This window comes from Tenrec ecaudatus, chromosome 4 (assembly GCF_050624435.1).
Source record: "Tenrec ecaudatus isolate mTenEca1 chromosome 4, mTenEca1.hap1, whole genome shotgun sequence".
NCBI lineage: Eukaryota > Metazoa > Chordata > Mammalia > Afrosoricida > Tenrecidae > Tenrec > Tenrec ecaudatus.
Genome location: NC_134533.1, coordinates 76,076,463 through 76,096,721, shown reverse-complemented (window position 1 = coordinate 76,096,721; position 20,259 = coordinate 76,076,463). Strand labels below are relative to the sequence as shown.

The following is a 20,259-nucleotide window of genomic DNA, read 5'->3' as shown; positions in this document are numbered from 1 at the left end:
GGTCAATGCCAAGGGGATCACAGATGGAACTGCAAAGGCTCAAGACCATGACACCTGCAGGGAGCTGCAAGTGACTCTTGGGTGGTGCAGATGGATGGATGGTGGTGCAGCTGAAAGGTTGACGTTCAAGTTTACCCACCCACAGGCTCCTTGGGATAAAGACTTACTTTCGAAAACAATCAAACAAATCCAGCCATTGAATACCCAACGGAGCACAGTTCGACTCTGACACCCCCGGGGTCACCGTGAGTCAACATGTTTTTTTCCTGGAGTGGCTTTTTTCGAGTTTTTGAAGTGGGCACCAATACTTGGGTAAATCAGTAGTAATCAAACAACGAATGTGACTCCGAACAAGTCTCTTCCCTTCTCTGGACTGGTTTCTCCATCCTCTGAGTGTCCCTTCCAGCCCAAATGATCCATGATTCTCCGAGTCTGTGGCTCACAGCCTGTAAATCAGTGTGAAGCAGACTTGGATCTCTGTCTATTTATCTTATCTTCCTATTTATATGCGGAAGCCTGTTTCTTCATCTGTTAGGAGTGCCTGCATTACACGCCCTGGAAGCAGCTCTGTTTACCTTGATGTTCTGTGAGCACGATCCAGGCTTATTAATAAAACACGGCAGGCTTCCAGCAACACTGAGCTAGGAGCACAGCTTTAGAACCAGCTGTCTCTGTTTGGGGGCTTTGAGGTGGTCCACCCAGCATGTGCATCATCTGAACCCTGGAGCCAGGATAAGGTGAGCACCTTCCGGGGCTGCCATGGAAGCATTTACCTGTCGAATCTTCCTCTGTCTGAAGCCCTGGGACTCCCTTATCTGTGCACCCCGGCAGCTGCAAACTGACAGCCTGCAGCCATGTTTTTTGGGCCCACACACTATTTTAAATATCAAGAACTGTAATATAGAAACCAGGACATTTTGCCCAAAATATGTGTTTCTAGCATCTCTTGGAAAGTCAGAAGAATTGGCAGCAGTTGGCCCACCTTCCCTGGCTGGCACCTTCCACAGGAGGGGGGCTGCGCCCTTTCAAAGGGCCGGCGTTCCTCAGTTCATCAGTCCACCACAGGCCCCAGGTATAACCGGTTTTATTGCCTTCTCCCATAGGCATTGGGACCAGGACTACCCTCTCACTGGAAACCAGAGTCCAGGTTCTTTCCTGCCCCAGGAGTTAAGTGTACACTAGTAACACATGCTACTGGTCTGTACAGACCCACCAACCCAACCCGCTGCCAACCAGTCCATTCTGACTCATCGTGTTCCTGGGTAGGGTTTCCTAGGTTGGAATGTTCAAAGGGAGCAGACAGCCTCATCTTTTGCCCACCGAGTGGCTAGTGAGTTTGAAAGGTTGCCCTTGTGGTTTCCAGCCCAACACGTACTCAACAATGCCGTCGAGGCTCCCAGTGAAGCCAAAGGGGCTTTTAAAAGCTTGTGGAGAAGTTATATTATCTTTCATTCCATTCTCCCACAGAAACGGGGCCTTCAGAAGAAGGGGTGTACACAGGACTGCCCGGCAAGGCGAGGGTTAAAACCCGGCCAAGCATACAGGCCACACGCTGATTCCCAGAGTGCTTTAACCAACCCCCCCAAGCTGTCTCAAGGCCCAAGACTCTCAAATCCCATTACAAAAGACAAAGCACTTCACTTCCATTCTCTCCTCTTTAAAATGAGAACAACTTACTCCCACCTGCAGGCTTCGGTATGGATACCCACCATCTTCCCGTTAATTGAAGTTCTCAGTGACCTTATATAGTGTTTCCAAGGCCGTATATTTTGCTGGGTCACACAGTTTGTCCGGTTCACAGGAGGGCCCAGAACCAGCCAGTCTAGTGCTCATTCACAAAGACAGTGTGACCCGTCCTTCCCTTACCGGGCCTCCCTTTTCCTTCGATGAGTCTTCTCCTGCACCATCCTACTCAGGATTTTATTTTGAGGGGTTAATTTCTAGTCTGTTCTTTTCCTGCCTACCTTTCTATCCTTTATTTCTCTTATATATAACTTTAAAAATTCAAATTATCTCTTAAGAGCTCGATCTGGTCCCTTAGGGAGGTACAGTACAAGGCTGTAAGACCCTGTCCACACATCAGAAGATGGGAAGGGAATTAGCTGGTTGATTTCAGAAATCTCCATAGTAACTCATTGGAATTTACATTTCAGCTTTGACTGTGGAGATAGAGGGAAAAGGTCCAAGCTTACAGCCTCCTCGTCCTGATTATTCGTTCTTCAACCATTGATTGATCTCTTATTCCGTGCCAGGTACTGGGCTGAGCAATGGGTTAGCTAGAACAACATACAAGTCCACCCCGCCCCTGGCCACATGAGACAACTCTTCAAGAAAGACATTGAACAAGGAGCTTGGGCATGCTGTGTGCAAAGGAAAAGGTGTAACGAATACGAGCCGACTCTCGGGGTGAGTCTGAGAAGGCTCAGTGAAGTGCAGGTCTTTCAAGATAAAGCACAGAAGTGAATGGCGATGAGATGGGGGAAATGGTTCCAGAGAGCAGAGCAGCATGGCGCGTGCAAGGGCTTCAAGGCCTAGAGACGGGCCTGCTGGTGGAGGAAACAGCAGAGCAGGGGAGAGAAGCCACCAGGACCGAAGATTCAGATGGCTCCGGGGCCAGGGATAAAGGGACCATTGAAAGCAGCGGCAAGTCACACAAAAAAGCTTTTAACAGGAGAAGGACAAGTTCAGATGCTCACGGCTAAGCTTGCTGCAAGGCACTGAATCAAAAGTGCAAGAGGCGAACCCAGGAGACCTGTGAAGAGGCGCTGGTAACAGCAACCGTAAAGGAAGATGGTCTTTAGACTCGAGTATTCGCTCAGCGATGAACGCCCACGCGCAGGCTTAGGAGCTCTTTGTGAGATGGATACCATGGCTTGCGAGCAGGGAAAGGCATTTGGGGGGCCCCTTTCTAAATGTCAGTGGGTTGTGGAGACCAGGACTCCATGCTGGCAGGGCTGGCCCAAAACAACCCAAACAATTGCCATCAAGTCAATGCTGACTCATAGCGACCCCCTCAACAGGAGTAGAAAGGAGGAACTCCTGGTGGTTTAGAACTGCTCACCTTGTGGGTTGCAGCCCTACACCTAACCACTATACCATCAGGGCTCCTGGAAACTCCTTATCTGCCTGCCTCTCCTTGGTGCTAGCTTGCATCTAACCAGTTTCTGCATTGGCTGGAAAAGTTGAGCAGCTACAAGCAATCTTGTGGAGGCAGCTGGTCTCTCCTGCCACAGAAATAAATCTATCAGTTCATTCCGGTCAGGTCAAATCGAATGAGCGCACAACCAAATGTTTCTGCTCCTCGGTCCCTTAGAGTTTATGAATCAGATGCTGCGTGTTGCTGTTAGGCACCACCATGTCAGTGCTGACTCAGCAACTCCATGACGGTCTAGTATCCCCTCACAGTGGTGGTTTCACTTGAGCCCATTGTTGTCACCACTATGTCAATCCATCTCCTCGAGGGTCTCCCTCTCATTCATTAGGAGGTCTGGTGGTGTCGTAGTTATGAGTTGGGCTGCAATCCACAGGGTGGGCAGTTCAAAACCGCCAGCAGCTCCATGGGAGAAAGACTGGGTTTCCCACTCCCATAGATAGTTATAGTCTCAGAAACCCAGCGGGGTCAGTATGAGTCAGCATGGACTCGATGGCCATGAGTTTGGAGTTTTTTGAAACCGAGCATGATTTCCGTTCCCAGGGTCTGGTCCCTCCTGATAACACGTCCGAAGTACGTGACACAAAAGCCTGACATCCTCGCATCTAGGAAGCATTCTGGTTATCAATTCTTCTTCCAAGACAGATTTGTTCTGGAAGTTCATGGTACTTTCTGCATTCCTCACCAACACCGTGATTCAAATACATCAGTTTTTGCTAGGTGTGCCTTATTCATTTTTGAACTTTTCCCATGCACACGAGGCAATTGAAAATACCAGGGCTTGGGACAGTCAACACACCTTGGTCCCTAAGTGAAATCTTGGTTCTGTTACACTTTAAAGATGTCTTGTGCAGCAGATTTGCCCGACACAGTACTGCATTTGATTTCTTCACTACTGCTTTCATTGCTTGTCAATCCAAACCAGATGAAATTCTGGACAACTTCAATCTTCTTTGCTGTGTTTCATGATGGTGTCTGTTGGTCCATTTGTACGGATTTTTGTTTTCTTTACATTGAGTTGTAATCCATGCAAAAGGTACAGTCCTTGACCTTCATCAGGAAGTGCCCCTCAATTTCAGCCACCAAGGTTGTGTCAGCTGCCGCTTGTAGGTTGTTATGAAGCCTTCCTCCAATCCTGATACTGCATTCGCCTTCATACGGTCTAACGTCTTGGAGTATTTGCTCAGCATACAGATTAAATCAGGAGGGCGAAAGGATACAACCGTGATGCACACCTGTTATGGTTTTAAAACCAAAATGTTTCCTTGTTCTGTTCAAACAACTGCCTCTTGGTCCATGTTCAGGTTGTACATCATCGCAACAAAAATAAAGAAAGCATAAAAAATTCTAGAATTGCTATTCTTCTCATTGTTGTCCGTAGCTTGTTATGATCCACACAATCAATAGAACAGAACACAAGGAAACATTTCTCTTGATATCCCTGCTTTCAAATAGGATCAATGTGACCTTGGCCATGATATCCCTTGTGCCACGTCCTCTCCCGAATCCAGATTGAATTCCTGGCAGCTCCCTGTTGCTATACGGCGGCAACTGTTGCAGAACGATATCCTACATCACTTTACTTGCATGTGATATTAGACTGTCTGCATTCTCTTTGGTCACCTTGCGTTGGAGTTGGCACAGATATGGTGTCATCTGGTCAGCCGGCCAGCCAGGTAGCTGTCTTCCAAATTCCTTGCAATGGACGAGTGAGCGCTTCAAGTGCTTCATCTCCTGGTTAGAACATTTCAATTGGAATGCTTTCAATTCCTGGAGCCTTGAATAAAATGTTCACCCAGGTAACCACATAACTATAAACTGTGCTGTGTATGGGGCCAGAAGCAGGGGAGACATTTTTAAAACATTGAGCAAACCTATTGTGTGCTTACTCTCCATAGAATGGGTCCCTGCTAGACCTTATACCTGCTTCCCATTAACCATCCACACGGTGCGGTTGGAGGGGAAGGGGGGGGTGCTAGAGGGTCGGAAAGAGCCGAGGTGGGTGGGAACTATCCAAGGATTGGGGACAGTGACAGTTTACCAGTCAGTGTGGGAGGATTTCCATATCTTATTAACCACAAGCACAGCTGTTCTAGTGTGTCCCCACTGATCAAATCAGTGTTGCTCTGGGAAAACTCCTCGGAGGAAGTGACATGGAAGCAGAGACCGACAGGCAGGGACTTCAGAAGGGTCCCGGATAGAGAAATGCTTGTCCAAGTGCTGTGGGGTAGCTCAAAGACTGGGTATGTCAGGAAAGAACGGAACAGCTAAGTGGCTGGTGCTCCCAGGAGGAGGAACAGGTTGGAGAGAGGGAGAGCAGAGACCACAGCAGGTACCAGGTTGCAGCCATGGAAGGAAGCACATCCTCTCTGAAGAGCAAGAGGGAGCCCTGCACACCATCCAGACATCGCCAAAAGCTTAGGCTGGCTGGGGCAAGGAGAAGCGGTGCAGGGGGACCAGGGAGGAGGCCAGTATAGAAGTTCAGGTGAGAAAGAGCTGAGGCTTACATGTGGATAATGGAGGAGCGGTTGGTGAGAAGTGGGCAGTTGATAAAGATTGGGGGTATTAGAGAGCCAGCATTGGAGAGGTGAGCATCGAAGATCAAGGGCATCCATCTTGACTTGAGCAGTTCACACTCTGGCAGCTGGTTCCCCTCTGATGCGATGCTGGACCTGATCTGGTTTGCAACATTTTGTAGTTTTGCTTGTTCCTATTATAGGGGGTATCTCAGAGGTATTAAGTCAGTGAGGTCACCTTCTTGAAGTTATGTTCTATGTCCTTCGGTGTTTCAGAAGATGAGACTCGGTGTTGACAAGCCTGTAGGCACAGCAAGTAGAATAAAGAGCAGGGGGTATAGGAGTGGTGACAGGGGGGTGAAAGGGAGACGATGCCAAAGCGTCTAGGAAGAAAAAAGAATGTTTGGAAACCGACGGTAGTAGCAATTGTACAATTCTGCTTGAAGTGCTTGAACTATGGAATGATATGATATGTGTATTAACTCCCAATTAATAATACATTTTTAAAAACGCACCATCACCAGGCTTACTGGTGGGTTAGATATAAGGCAAGGAAATGGGGAATTGGTAGAAGGCAACCTTTGTGGGGCAGGGAAAGGTGGTAAGATTGGCATTGCTGAGGTGTGGAGTTAAAGTCTGACACGTGGACTCAAGCACCAGGACACCTCCGCCTAGGTTTACCTCAACTGCTCTGCACTCTAACGCTTCCTCCACCTCCTGGGTGATAAAATGGGTAGTGAAGGCGATCGTGGACATGAGCTGGAGCCACCACGCACACAGTCAGTAGTCAGTGAGTGGCTTTAGGGGGAAGGTAACCATTGATTTCAATTAAACATATACCCTTGGGAATCTTATAGGATCCGGTTATAAAGAGAAACGTGTAACTCGTGTTGTTCCTTACGCGTTAGCATTTGGAGTCCACAATGCAGGTGGTGGTGGTGGTAGTGACGATGAAGACAGTGGTGGAGATGACAAAACTAAATTTTCTTGGCTATTTGGAGCATATTAAGCATCCACATCATTGTTTAGGAAGTTGACGTTATATAGAGGAAGGGTTACTGGGCTCAGATTCATAAACTTACACGTAGTCCTGCCTGTGAACTTGGTCGAGTCATGCAGACTCGAGTTCTATGGTTGAAAAACAGAGGGTGGTGGGGGTATTGACCTTCCAGGGTGACTATTCAAGGTTAGCTCAATGAGTTGCTGTTTCAGTAATCAGTGCCCACTGCTAAGGGCATCCCCATGGCTGTTGAGTCCATTCTCGCTGGTAGACACCCTGGAGGAGTGGACAGGGTAGAGTGGCCCTGTAGACCTTGCGAGGCTGTCCTCTCTGAACAGAAGCAAATGGCCATATCTTTCTTCAGAGCACTACTCGGAGGGTTGAACCTCCAGTCTTTCAGTTATAGCAATAGCTCAACCACGGCAGCATGGAGCCTCCATCAGATGCACACCCCAACAAAGCATGCCCACTGCTGTCCAGTCAATTCGGACTCCACAGTGACTTACGTAGGGTCCCCAAGACTGTAAACCATACCGGGGAAGACAGCATCCTCTCTGGTCTGTGGAGCAGCTGGTTGGTGGGCTTGAAGAGCTGACTTGTAGTGAGCAACTTGACAATCGCCCACAGTGCCACGGGGGCTTAGTGGGTGCTTAGTGAAAGGTACTCCTTCACCTGAGCTTGCTCTGGGGCCTTAGGGCAGGAGTAGAGAAAGTCACCAGACCTCTCCCAACATGGCCTCAGCTCACCTTGGTCCCTCCTGTCACCTTCTGTCCATTCCCTGCTCTGTAGTCACAGCAGACAGCACCCATTTCTCCACCAACACTCTCAGCCTGGAATGCTCCTTCCCTCCCCCTCTGCCCAGAAAATGCCTTCTCTTTGTCCCCAAGGCCCAGCCAAACACCCCTTCTTTTCTGGTGTTTCTCACAGGCTTCCAGCGAGGATTCACAGCTCCATCTCTCTTGTCGCCTCCGAGCTGTCTCTTGGTTCCCCTCTGAACACATCCTTGCATTCAACTTTGCTGTTCAAGTCAAGTGTGTCTCCTTGACCGCTAGTTCTTGGGCCCATGACCTTGTCTGTTATAATCTCTCACCCCCGTCAAAATTGAGCAGAGGGTCCACACACGAGCGTTTGGTTCAGTGGAGTGGGATTGAATGAATGTGGCTTTTTCTAGGCAAGGGCTCTGAGATGCTAGGGGGCGGGCAGAGTGCAGTGAAGGATGCCCTGCCCCAGCCAAGTCATAAAGGGACAGGATGGGTGAATGCCTTTGCAGCTGGCTGCTGCCAGGAGCCTCTTCAGGGCAGCTGGGATGCAGCCAGGCACTGAGGCTCTAGTGACAAGTCTGCTACAGTCAGGTTGTGAGAAGGGATTAGGCAGAGTGACTAGCAGTGTCATGAACAAGGTTAGAGACCCTTCCCTGTGGCTTGGATCAACCTCTGCTCCCGGGCTTTCCCTACTTCTACCCTCCCGCTTCCAAGCCATTCTCACTGAATCCGGAGTGTCAGTGTTAGGGCAAATCTAGCCCTGCGATTGCTTCACTTAAAACCTATAAATGGAGGAGTTCATTTCTAGAACCAAGTTCATGGGGCCTTGCATGTTCAGCCTTGTCATCCTGAGTGGCCACAGCTCTTTTTGTCCTTCTCACTGATACATACCTTTTGCCTTGTGAGGACTGGGCTTCTGAGCCTTGCCTCAAAGTTATCCCCTCCCATCCTGGTAGAATTGACCCCGTTGGCTTCAGAGTCACTGGCTCCCACTGTGGAGCACACACACTCCACCTGCACCTTTCATACCCTAGTCATGCAGGGAGCCTAGCTTTTTGACACTCATCTGTCATAGAAATAATAAAAGCTGGAATCACTTAGAAGACCTAACTTGCCCTGGAAGGCTGGGAGATGGATTTCCATTCTGCAGATGAGGAAACTGAGGCTCAGAGAGGTTAAGGAAGGTCCACGGGGCCACACGATTCATAAGAATCAGAGCTGGGTTGCACAGGGGCCAGGCCTGTGCTCTTTCCACGGTCCCCAGTTGCTCTCTGAGGCCAGGTCGGACTCAGAGTAAGCAGCCAGTAAATGCATAAATGTGTGCCGAGTTAGGGATGGGTAGATGCCATCGCTGGGCATGGGGAGCGCACGGAGTTCATCCCTGGACAAGAACGGACTCGCTTGGCTTTAAATGTTAAGATAAGCGCGCGTGGTTTTTCTAAAGTAAGAATGTGAGGCAACAGTGCAGATCAGGACAGAGGGTCCCCTGTTTTTAGATCAATAGCAAAGCCATCATGATCTCTGCCCTTTGGTACCAAAAACTATCTTGCCCTGAAAGTAACTGGCGTAGAGTGAAGTGACTCCCCAGCATGGGCAGATGAGATACCCAGAGGCAGGCAGGCTGGCCTTAGGGGGTGCCAGTGAATGCGCCTGGATCCCATCTTGACCCTCTCCAGCCCTGGCTGGCTGTTATTAGGGAGTTGGCACTGAGGCTCCGTGACTAAAGTCCAATTTTCACTTCCTCAATGGATGCACGCCATCCTGAGCGCGCACACCCAAACGAAAGCAAACCAAGAGGCAGCGAGAAAGGATGAAATCTTTGACTCTCAAATGCCCAGAAGCCAGTTTTGGAGCCCCATCAGCTGCAGAAATCTGGAAGAGAGAAACCGACTGAGCCTCAACAACGATGACGCCGGAAACTATGGACCGTGGTCCTCAGGGGAGAATGTTTCGTTACTCAGACATCTGGCCGCAATACGTCCAGCTTAGCCTGGGTCCACAGAACTTCCTGAAACCAGCTTCCATGTCTGAAGAGGAAATACTTAGAACTCAAGAGGCAGCTGAATCCCAGGTCCCTAGAACCTGTGGCACAGGGAGGGTCATGGGGCATTCCAGAAGGAAGTCATTGGCCCACAGCTTCTCTGGCCTTTGCGGAGTCAGTGGGCATCTTGCCCACACAGACCTGGAGCCCGTCCTAGTAATAGCGGGTCCCCAGTGGAAAGAGCAGTGCTCGAAGCAGATGGGCCCTCGAAGGTATGGGGCTCTTTGTCCAGCCCACAGTGTGTCCAAGACAGACTACGGACATCTCCCTGTCCATTCCCACCTCACTGGACTGGCCCGGCACACAGCGCTGGGCATGTGCCTCCCTTTCCAGGTCAGCTCCTTTGTTCTCCCTTGGACCTGGAAGACTGATCTTGAACTTCAGTGAGTTTGCTTGTCTCTCTACTATCCCAAACCCCAACCCAACCACCCAGCTCCAGGACTCCCATCTAAGTGGGTCAACCAACCATCATTAATAACAATATCAATTAGTAATCCCTAATAATGAAATTATGGCAGTTTATGAAATACTTAGTAGTACCATAGAGTGGTTTAGCACCCATGACTTCCAATGCCCAAATCCTGACTTGGCCACTTACTGTGTGACCTTGGACAGTTGTATTTCTCTCTTAGTGCCTCAGTCTTCTTCCATAAAATGAGGGAAACAATAGTAGCCCCTACCTCACAGAATTGTTTATGAGCATTCGCTGTGTTTCTGTTTGTAAAGGACTTAGAACATTGTTAACTGGAGTCACCCGAATACCAGCAAGAACCATATTTGCCGGCATTTACCTTTGCAAGGGGGTAAGAGGCACAAAAGCCACGCGGCAATCCCAGGAGAGGGGAGTGGCATGTGCTGCCCCTACTCTAGAGGAAAGCACAGTGGGGTGGGAAGTTAAGTAAGAAGTCCAAGTTCACCCAGCTGAAAGGTGGTAGACCAGGGTCAGACCCAGGTGCTTGGATTCCAGAGCCCATGATTTCTAATAGCATTTAACAAAGGCTATTGAGCACCCGCCCCTGGAATCCGAACCCCTCTCTTTGGCTCTTTAGCTGGGGAAGGACACTCTCAGCAGCGGGTATGGCACCAAAGAAAAGGAATCTTGATGTGATGAGGAGGAGGAGAGTGACGGGATGTGGCTGAAATCATCGGCAGGGTCCAGGCTGTTTAGAGCATCTTAGTCTTTCCACCTGAGTCCCGATCGCCTCCATCACACGAAGCAAACACTTATTCTCTCGAGCCTTCCTTAGCACGAGTCAGAGTCTGAGCTCACCAGAAACACAAGCAAGCAAAACACCCAAGCCTGGGTCATCCCGTTGATTCAGACTCATAAGTGACGTTGTAGGACAGAGTACAGCTGTGCGGTAGAATTTTCAATGCGGTACTCCTTACGGAAGTAGAGTGCCGCCTCATTTTCCTGTTGGGTGGCAGGTGGGTCTACACTGCTAGTGTTTAGTTAGCAGTCACACATGCACGTAGCCACTGTGCCGTCCGGGCTCGTTTCTGTCCATTACAGGTCTCGGCAAAGCCTGACCACAAATCACCTTCCACTTCATGCCCTGGTCTTTAGTGTGACTAGAGGTGACCAAAGTGAGTCTACTGACACCGTCAGTACACCTGGTGATTATACCCAAAGTAGCCCTTTGTGAAGAGTCCAAATAAGGCCCTTAGAAAGGAGTGAGTGGGGTACAGTTCCACTCCATCCAGAGCTTTGACTGCTGAGTAACAGCAAGGGAGGCCCAGGGAGCAGAGCAGAGATGGAGCAGCGTGGAAGAGCTGAGCCTCTGTGACCTGTGATCCCCTCCCCCACCCTTTTTCTCATTCAGTAATTGAAAGAGGAAATATTCACAAGTATGGGTATTGATCCATCGGAGGAAACCATCAAGTCGGTAATGCTGCATAATGAAATTTATTTTAAAATGGTAGATAGGAGCCCTCTGTCCATGACTCCTGGAGGTCACTGCCGGGCCTTTGACATAGATCATTTTGCAGTTGCGATCGGTATTTGTTTGTTTTGATTTTTTTTAACCAACTTTAATTTGGGGGAAGTTTATGTTTGCAGCAAGTTCAGAGTTACAACATGCCCACGCAAGTTTCTGACATCATTCATGTCTTGTGTGTTGCTACGAACAAGCCATTTTCGATGCATTCTACTGATCTAAAGTCCATCCTTCCCAGTCTACTCCCCTGTCGTATAGTCCTATGCATTTAGACACTGTTAGCATGCCATGCACATTAGCTTTCACTGCCCTAAAAATGCCCCTTTTGTGCTGTTTCCCCACTTCCGCTTTAGCCATGGCAACCGTTGACTTTTTCACTGGCTCTGTCGTTGTGCCTGTTCTAGAGTGGCCCATCGTGTAACATGCAGTGTTGTAGCCTTTCAGTCTGGCTTCTTTCCGTTAATAATATGCATTTGAGGTTCCTCCCGTCTTATTGCACCCGATAGCATATTTCGTTTCCTTGCTGAATGGTATTGAGTGTGCATTGTTAGAACCATTTTATTTTAAGACGTAAATGGATTTCGTATGTCTTTGCTGAGGGCCTAGAGTAGGCACAGAAGCATGCCCAGTTCTGAGTTGGCAGTAGTGATAAGGCAGGCCTAGCTCCTGCCCTCATGCAGCTTGCAGTTGAGTTGGGCTGAGCAGTACTTCACTGCGGTTGTGAGACGTACTAGAGCGGGAAATCCCAATGACTTTGCCTGCGGCTTAAGGAAAGGGGTCTGTCTGTAAAGCAAACATTTAAGCTGAGAAGCCTGATAGGTGAGGTGAGTTGAGCCAGACAAAGAGAGCAAAGAGCATGTTGAGAACCCTAAGTTGGGAACAACGATGCCCCCTTTGGGGACCTCAGAGGAAGCCAATGGGACACACCAAGGGGAGATGGTGTTTAATCAAGGCCAAGCAGTGCAGGCGCCCTAGCCTAGACGCAGCCCTCTAGAACTCCAGGGGCGCGTTGGGGATGTGGGTTTTGTCTCCAATAGACTAAGAAGCTGCCAGACCCGGTTTTCATTAAAAAGAACCTCTCTCTGAGTTCTATGTGGGTAGAGAATTGGCGCAGCCGGTGTGGGCATAGCAGCTGGAAGGCTGCTGCAACCCTCAGCTGGGTCTGACGGCGTGAGGACTATACCTGTGGCACTGGATAAAGGACAAATGAATCAGATCAACGTCTCCGTACGAGGTGGGACCCAGAGAACTGTGACTGACTAGCCATGGTTAGTGATGTGTGGAGGCCATCGTGTCTCTGGTGGGACCATCTAACACACTGGTTCTCAACCTTCCTAATGTCACAACCTTTAACACAGATCCTCATGTTGTGCTGACCTCACAACCATAAAATTAATTTTGTTACTACTTTGTAACTATAATTTTGCTACTATTATGAATCGGATGACCCCTGTCAAAGGGTCATTCGCCCCTCCAAAGGGGTCATGACCCACAGGTTGAGAACCGCTGGTCTAGAAGATGGTATCCAAGCACGGGGGAAGACAGCTAAAAAGGTCATCGACATAGCTGAACAATGGCAAAGTAAATGAGAAAGAGACTAACACGCTACAAGGAATGGGGAAAGTGAACAAGCAGCTCCCAAAAGAAATACAGGTGTGACGCTCCCTTGTGGGATCTGCAACCAGCGATAGGAGCAAAACGTGCATGAAATGTTGAATGGAAAAGTGATTCACAATAAGAATTTTGAAAGAAAGAAAAATTTTTTAAAGAATTCCCAATAAGAAGTTTGAAAGAAAGGAACATTGAAGGAAGATGTTCAATTGATTCTAAGAGATGCAGACTACAATAACTGGGCGCCATGCACGTTAGAGTCTAATGTTGATGAGAGCAGGAAGACTTAGCTCATGCCCATTCACCGGCTGATGGAAACGAAAAGTCATAAAGTATTTTTATAGGGAGAGATACAGAGTCAAAACCTTTTAAAGTAATAGTCCAAGTACACAGCCAGACATCTAAAGAAAGATTTATAAATATATTAAAACATTTAAAATAGTCAAAAATCAGATGCAGCATGTGTGCCCATCCCAAAAACTCAAAACTGACTGCCATCAATTCGGACTCCTAGTGACCCGTCTAGAGGACAGGGTAAACCTGCCCCTGTGGGTTTCTGAGACTGTAGCTCTGTATGGAAGTAGAAAACCTCATTTTTCTCCCAGGGAGCTGCTGGTGGTTTTGAACTGCTGACCTTGCATTTAGCAGTCCATCCTTTACCCTCTACACCAAATTAAACATCTCGAGTGAATGTAGAGGAGCCCTGGTGGTGCTATGGGTTAAGCCTTGGGCAGTTATGTGGAAGGTTCATGGTTCCGACCCTCTGGCGGCTCTGTGAAAGAAGAAAGACAAGGTCCCTTTCCTGTAAAGATTTATAACCTCAGAGACCGGTGGGGCAGTTCTGCTCCATTGCATGGGGTCCACATCAACTAGCCAGAAGTGGATTGGGTAGCCACTTGGCAACCTGCAGCGGTCGGTTGTGTGTTGTTCTGATGCTGCGGTGTTATTGGCGTGTCAAAAGGCAGCAGGTCCCTTAGGGTGGCTAGATTTCAGGAGCACCTCCAGAATGAGCGCGACTAGCGAGAAAGACGTGGCGATCTAGTTCTGAAAATTCATTAATGAAAACAGCAGACTGCTGTCTGAGGTCGTTTGGGCAGATGCAGTACACAACAGTTGCAACAGTAGGCGCTGTTGTGATGAGTTACTTCCGAGTCTGTTCCCACCGCTGACAATCCTCTATGCAGACACGAACTGCTCCATAATGACCTGTCAGAAGCCAGGTGCCAGACCTATCTGTAGAGAGGCCTGAGGGTGGCTTCAAACCTGTTAGCGTTTGGTGCCACCAAGAAACCAAACACCAAACTCACTGCCACCAAGTCTATGCTGACTCATGGTGACCCTGTAGGACAACACAGAACTGCCCCTGTGAGTGTCCAAAATGAACTCTTTATAGGAATAGAAAGGCTCATCTTTCTCCCATGGAGTCTATTGGTGGCTTTGAACTGCAGACCTTTCAGCTACCATGAACTACAAAATGCCAATGATCATCTTAAGGGTGCAGGATTGGCACCCTTTAGATTAAAATGTGTGTACATAAAGATGGTTTTTGTCAAATATCAGAATGTGTGTATGCGTCAGTGCCTCTGGTTATTTATACAGAAGAACATATATCTCTAATGTCAACAGTTACACACTAGTGGTAGGTGACATTTTGTTGTTCCTTGTTGTATTTTGTAGATTTGGGTAGGTACCCCCCAAAAGAGAAAATCTTTACAGGAAGTGGAAACAAGAAGTGCAGTGTACCAACCACTGTGCTCAGCGTTCCTGTGCGGAGCGAGCCCGGGAGAGGGGGGTCCAATCGGCTGTAGGTTGACTGGAGCCTGCATCATAGAGGAGGGGCCACTGGATTGGGCCGGGCCGGCTGGGGCTGGCTTTGTTGTTGTTTCTACACAGCTCTGAGGCTCATCGTCAGTTCAGACCTAAGAAATGTGACAGGAAGAAAGCCCGAGCCCACTCTGCAAGTCATAAAAAATTCATGCCAATTAATTTTAAACCAGATGACAGGATGGAAGCCTACAATTCCTAGAAGGACACTCGCTCCAACAACGTGAGCTTGTGGGACACAGCTCCTGGACGATGCCCCCCATCTCCCCCCAGCCGGGAGCTTATGATCCCTGTTTGCAGTGGTGTGTGTAGCAATCCTGGGTAGAAGACTGTCACCCTTTCTGTTTCCTTGGTTACCACTTTCTAGTCTCGAGCACTAAACTCAACTTGGTTTTAGAAATGCAGCCCCTTCGTAACCAAAGTGCCCCTTTGGGAGGGAGCTTCACTATGCACCAGGAGAATCTAACCATTTCATGGCGTGGCTGCAGGCAGCTGAAGGGATAGCTCTTCCATGGTGTGGGAACAGCAGCTGATCGGCAGCCGGCTGCCAGAAACCATGGGTTTGGCACTTGGGCCCTTGAGCAGGGCCTGATCTCCAGCTGCTGTGGAGCCATAGCTAAGCGGAAGCAACCCTCCCTTCCCCAGGGGGAAGTAGAACTGCCCCGTGGGCTTCCAAGGCTGTGAGTCTTGATGGGAGCAGACTGCTGCCTCCTCCTGGCTGCACTGAGTGGCTAGTGGGCTTGAAGGACAGACTTTTAAGTTAGCGGAATGCTTCCCTACTGTGCCCCCAGGGCACCACAAGAAGCCAAACCAAACTCACTGCCATCGAGTCAATTCCAACTCAAAGCCACACATTCCGATGGTTGAGCTTCCCTGTGGGTTTGCAAGGCTGTAGCTCCTTAGGGGGCCAGAAAACCATTGATCCTGCAGTTAGCACCCAACCTTGTAACCCACTGTGTCAGGACAAGCCAGGGCTCCAATCAGGTCCTTGCGGCCCCAGCGGTGTGATGTCAGGCAGCTTTCTTGATGTCTACTCAGTGTTCGCTGTTTTGGTGTTTCGGCTGTGAACTATGGCAGGCTCAGGTCCAGCACCCACTTCAGGAGGGCTAGGGGCATCAGGCAATTTTAGATAGTGCACAGATGAGCATTTTAAATTTCAAAAGGTTTTATTTTAATGAGTATTAGCGGGGGCATATAAATAACATCTCAATCCTATGACTTCATAGATATGTTGGCATGGGTAGTCATCATTATGACCTTTTAAACGTAAACATATGTGTCTTTTAAGGCAGCATTGGCCCACGGCAGAGTCGGGAGGGTGAGGGAAGAAGGCGGCACAGCAACAGGAAACGGGACACGTGGTGTCCCAGCGAGAGCGCGGCAGTGAGTGAGATGGAGCCAACTGGGCGAGGATGGGGGATGGAAACCCCATGGTCTGCTCTGCTGCCCTTCACCCCGCCCACCACCCAAAGCTGCAGCTAGTAAATCGATGTGAAAGATGTGAGTGCATTTGGAAGAACTAGCACACGACAGCAGAGATGAGACATGGATCTGGTAAAGATGTCGAATGTGGGACCAAAGAGACTGCCATTGCCTTTGAGTGTTTGCGGAGCCTCCTAGCGCTGTAGTTTTTTCACCTGCAGAATCTCCCAGGTGGTGATAAGGATGATGAGATGATACCCGGAGCTATTATCGGCTCAATAGTTGTCACGTAGTAGGCACTCACACAGATTAGTTTCCTTCCCATTGCCCTAGCCTTTTCAAGCCGAGTGAGTCTCTGAGATCAGCCTAGCTAACTTCTAGGTGAGGGAGGCAAATGAACGTACAGCAGGCAACGGGCAGGCTAAGGCTCCTGAGGTCCTCTCATGCCACTGGGAAGCAACTGAGCCCAGGCATCAATGATGCTTGGTGAAAGGGTCTAAAGGGATGGGAACGACAACAGATTCTTAACAAGCACTATGGTCAAGGTGGAGCACTGGGCCGTTAACTTTAGGTTGTAATTTTAATACAACACCATGATAGCCCCTGCCTTAACAAAAACAAGACGACAAAGCCTAAAGTCTACCTGTCACCCACGTCTATCAAGTCAACCTCTACTGCTAGTGACTCTGTGTAAGGTTTCTGAGACTGGGAATCTGTGTGGGAACAGACAGCCTTCTCTTTCTCCCCTGAGTGGCTGGTAGGTTTGACCCACTGACCCTGCTGTTGGCATCACAACACCTGAACCATGGTGCCACTACGTGTAGGAGAGAAAAAAATGAGAGAGTAAAAGTACTGGTGTGAATGTGTTAAGACCTCGATGCTTTTCTTTGTTGCATGTCCTGGTATTGTTAATGAATTAATATATAATGTATTATATATTTTTAATATTTATATTATTTTAATATATATGTAACTAGGTAATAAAAACACCATGTGATCCTCTCTAACTATAGGTCAAGCAAATGGTGTCCAATCCTGGATACAAAAAGCTAATATAGAAAGTAAATATATACCTACATATCATTATATATGTGCATATGCATGTCTAGATCATAACAAAAACTTTAGATGTTTACACGGACTTTTTGATTATTATTCATAAGCTGTGAAATAGTTCTTTTCCACCCCCAGAGCACTTTTCCTGTTTCAGTCAGGTTACGGGTAGTCGGCACCCTGGACTAAATGTAAGACCTATGATGCATTTTGGCCCAGACATCTCAAGGGATCAATTGTGCTTGTCTTCTTGTTTCACAGATGGAGAAACTGAGCAGCAGAGAGGGCTAGTAACCACTGGGACACTCTGCTACTAGGTAAGTCACGTGCCAAAAGTGGACCTAAAATGACACAAGCCGTGTGGGCCCACTGCCCCAGCCTTGCAACTTTTCTGAGCTGTGCAGTTCAAGCCGGGGGTGGGGGACGTCTGGGGGGTGGGGTGGAATGTGTTGCTTTGAGACATTTGGATGTGATTTGCACTTGTGGTTTATGGTTATTCCCATTGTTGAACTGGAATGTTGAATAGGCGTGTTTGTGAAGGCCTCTTCGCCAGTGACTTATTCCCTGGGAACTTTAAAACGTAGCCCGCTCTGTGGCTGGCTGAGGCTAACTCTTCTGTAGAGTCAACCGGTGCATTCGGAACAGAGAGCCCTAGACTTGAGTGTCAAAGCATTTGTGTCTTGAAATCCCATAGGAACCTGCTTTGTGACCTTGGACACCCATGGCCTTGACACATAGGTTTAGTCTTTGCTCATCTGTTCCTTCAAATGGGTTTTCCCCTGCATACATAGTTCTAACCTCTGTGCTGGGCACCCACCGGGCATTTAAAAAAACAGGTCAACCCAAAATAGACGTTACTATTGAGAGGCTCATACCCCAATCAGTAAGCGCCTCTGTTTCCTGATGATTATTTCACCCTGAGCATTTCTAACTCATGCTTTGAGTTTAACATTTCACCTGGACCTGGCATTTCTGTGAGATGCTCCCCAAGTCCCTAAGTGGAGAAAGTACTGAGGACCAGTTTTGCTCAGAGCGATGGCCACAACCGGGCACTGAGGTGAGCGTCACTGCTGTCTCTGGAATCTAGACCTGTTCAGTCCAGAGCCTTAGTTTCTCATAAGAGCAAATGCCTCTCGCCATGAATGTTCACGTTTCTAGTGGTGTTTTTGCCCCCTGCCTCTGAGCAGTGCGCATCATGGAGGGTGACCAAGGTAGCAGATGCAAGGATCCTGATTGTGCCAGAAACCAAGGCCTTTTCTGCTGAGAATGAAGGCAGCTGGTGCCTCTGAGAAAGCAGACAATCATAGAGAACTATGCCCCAGGCCCAGCTTGTCTCCTCCTGGTAGCTGGGATTTAGCCTATCAGAGAGAATCCACCACGGGCCAGGCAGCACAACCCCCTTTGACGAGGTGACCCTGGGAAAGAAAGAGGCTGCTTCCTATCAAAGCTCTGTGTTCCTGAACTCTAAAGAAAAACCTGGTAGCTTCTGCTTTTACAAGTTGCCTCGCCTTGGGCAAGATGGGGAGGATGCTCTGGATCAGAGGCAGTGCTGTTTGTTTGGTCTGGGCAACTTCTTGAGGCTGAAACTCCTGAGCTCACTTAAAGTTTGCCGCTTCAAAGGGTGAATTAATAGCATCAGGACTGGGCCTGGTTTGGCTGCTCCTTGGAAGGTGTGCGTTGTAAATCCTTGACGTAGATGCACCTGTGCGCATAGTGCATGGTGCATGGGGCTTGTGGGAGCATGTGTGTGCCTCTGTGGGGTGCAGGTTTTCTAAGGAATGGATTTGTATCTGTGGGGTGTGACTCTCGGGGGAGTGTACATATGTGTGTGTGTGTGTTTAATGCCTAGGAGGCATGTCTTAGGAGAAAAAGAAAACACTTAAGGGTGTAATTTTTCAACAGGACCCAGAAATGGGCTTTTAATAAGGGTCATTAAACTCTTTGATTACAAGGGGAGGCCAGTCATCCTTTCATCCTGGCCTGGGTCACACAGTTCTCCTTTGCCCACTTCTTTTAGATCAGATAAAATCTATTTGTCCTGATCTCACCAAAGCCCTTTCTCCCCCTTTGGCCCTCCCTGCCGCCACCCCACCCTGGCCGTTGTCTGATCTCCCCGCTGGGATCTGGACACAGGCAGGGCTGGTGTCAGCACTGACAGACAGAGCGCCAGGAGCGGCTGCAATCTGAGCATTCTGTGTCCTGTGTTGTCCCAGCAGGAGACTTTGGGGTCTTTGTTTAGGAGGTGCTGGAAGCTAAGAGGGAGGGTGCGGTCAGCAGGGATTGTGGGGTGGTCCTTTCCCCTGCGGGTCACTTACAGCCACCAACGCCTCACAAGACAGTGTGTGCGCTTTACAGATTAGTCTTCTCCTTGCTTGAGTGGGAGGAGCTGAAGCTCTGTTGAAAGGGAGGCTTCACTGGAGATGGGAAGCTTGCTGCCAGGTCTCCTAAGGAGAGCCCGTTCCCAGAGTGATTATCTTTCCTGAGCCAGCAAGAGCGAGGGGGCTCCAGGACAGGAAGCTCGCCAGGCTAGCAACAAACTTCTCAGACAGTGCTGCAAGACACCCCATTCCTGTCAACAGGTCTGAGTTTGCAAGAGTTTGTTCTCCTCTGTGCACAGGCTCTGCTCCGCGGCTGGCTGGTGCGTTCCGATTTGCACACTCCCTCTCTCAGGCAGTGTGCCCTGGGGCTTGGAGCTCTGTCTGCATCTTCCTTGTGCATGTTCACAGTGCCCTGTGAGAGGCAGGGGGACAGGCCTGGGGCCCAGCCAGTGTCTGTGGACCATTCAGAGCCACTGGCTCCCGAGAGAGGATGGCCTGGCCTTGCAGACTCGAGCAGGCCTGCATTGGCGTCCTAGATGGGACTGTCTCTGAACTCGCCTCCTCACAGCTCTGTGAAGGCTGTTGCCAACTGCTGCTGAGCTTCCTCGGAGAAGGTCGCCTGGTC

The 20,259-nt window shown here is 49.1% G+C and overlaps 1 protein-coding gene across 4 annotated transcripts in view; it reads left to right on the top strand.

Moving 5' to 3' along the window:
• Positions 1-20,259, top strand: part of TENM4 (teneurin transmembrane protein 4) — a 913,628-nt gene that overhangs the window by 209,450 nt on the left and 683,919 nt on the right. For all 4 annotated transcript variants that reach the window (XM_075546361.1, XM_075546358.1, XM_075546360.1 and 1 more), the window contains exon 2: positions 17,578-17,633. The gene's annotated coding sequence lies outside the window, so the exon portion shown is untranslated. The remainder of the gene's footprint in view (positions 1-17,577; positions 17,634-20,259) is intronic.